The following is a 1,991-nucleotide window of genomic DNA, read 5'->3' on the forward strand; positions in this document are numbered from 1 at the left end:
TAACATATCGTCTACAGAAATACTTTTGTTCTTCTTAGACTGGTATGATAAAGTTGTCTTTTTTGTTTTTGATCCATTGAACGATAACAAACATCTGGCTAACCATGAATTTTATCCCTAGGCATTATATATATTGTCCATAATTTTACTATTGAAAATGATTAGATATATATCTCATTCTATGCACTACAGAATGTGCAAAATTGTATCTACCAGTTTATTGTCTCTTATTGGGGGATGTAACGGACACACTTTTCTCAGTGATGACTTCTGAACTATTGCTTCATAAAATCCTAGTGTCTTTTTTGCTGTTGTTGAAACTATCTTTATGCTTCCTGATACAACTATTTTCTGTATAATTAATTTTATTCAGTTGTTAAGCTCTATTTTTTGTGTGATATTTGTCACAAACACCCTATACTTCAGCGCGTTTCATGTTTTTTTTTATATATATATATAGATATCATGTCTGTTGTATTGAAAAATGTTCTATCTGTATTTAAATGTATTGGATAGGAAAATAAAAATTTGAAATAAATAGCTAAATAAAGCACTATTCTGTAAAACTGCTGCCACCTAGCGGTCACTGAAGAACAATTAATTATTGTCAAAAGAATTCATCCCCCTATAAACCTGGAAAAGTGCTGTCTGGCTCTTTAAGTGAAAAGGGAAACATGTTGTTTTCAAGCTTCATTTTAAAATAAGCACATAGCAGAAAACAAGCAAGGAGTTAAAAAGACTGCTTTTTCATACCTTATTTTAAAGTTATTCTCTATAAAATATAATTTTATTAGTGTGAATTGTTTTGCTGATGAATTATGTAAACACAAAACATTGTTATTGATGGCTGCAGGCTACTCTAAAATTAACCAGCCCTATTTTATCTACTTAAAATATCCACTTTTTATTTTATTTGTTTCTGCTCCTCAAAACTCTATATTTTCATTTATTAATGGTCTCCTGCACCACTATTCCTCTGTATAGATGTTCCTCTTAAAACATGCTTATGTGATCTTCAGCAGGGGTATCTGTCACAGTGTTCCGTTTATTGTTTGCATGAGCTTTAATATAGTGGAAAAGATTGCAGCACTATAGGATTAGACATATGATATTCTATGCAACAGAAGTGTTTATGGTTGCAGCAGTGGGAGTCACATTCTTTGGATAATGTGCCGATTCATTATGTGTGCACCCAACATTCTTGTCAATGTACATTGAGAGCACTTGAAGCTGAAGTGTGATTCATTGTTTGTGCCCACAATCTTATATAATAAAGCTTATTACCATCCTAAACTATAGCAAAAATATGTATCCTTATAATTATATATATAACAATGACAACTATTGTTGTAATTGTACTATAAAAATGCGGAAATCCTGAGTTCCCTTAAATCAAGACTAAAAACTCAATTTTTTAGGATTACCTTTCGACTGTTCTAGTTAAAAAGTTAAACTGAAACATCATTAGTTCAATTTTTTTTTGTTATTTTCTTTAGTCCAACTGTTTTTAATGTTCTTTCTTGTTTCTGCATTTTTTATTTACTTTTTCCTACTTGCTTTGATTCTGTTTATTTTCCTGTATTTTAATCATGTAAAGCACTTTGCATTGTCATTGTACTGAATTGTGCTATACAAATAAATTTGCCTTGCCTTGCCTTGCCTATTGATTTCTCTATTAATTCACAGCAGTGAATTGTCTGAAACAAAACATTTTAAATGTAAATTCCCTGTGGTTATTTTAAAATAACATCTAAAAATTTCACAAAAGTCCTAAATCCATCAAATACTGGAGGACTGACCTAAAACATGACTTATTTCATCACATCAATTGTCAATAGGGAACACAGGATAAACAAATGTATTATTTGATTTATTTTACATCTTTAAACATACAAATAAAATCTTAAAAACACTAAACGTAAACCGGAATAAGCAAAGAGTCATCCGAATGAAAAAACAAGCGAAGTAAAATGAAGCTGTTTTTTTTTTTT

Source organism: Cyprinodon variegatus, unplaced genomic scaffold, assembly GCF_000732505.1.
Source record: "Cyprinodon variegatus isolate N-32 unplaced genomic scaffold, C_variegatus-1.0 Scaffold838, whole genome shotgun sequence".
NCBI lineage: Eukaryota > Metazoa > Chordata > Actinopteri > Cyprinodontiformes > Cyprinodontidae > Cyprinodon > Cyprinodon variegatus.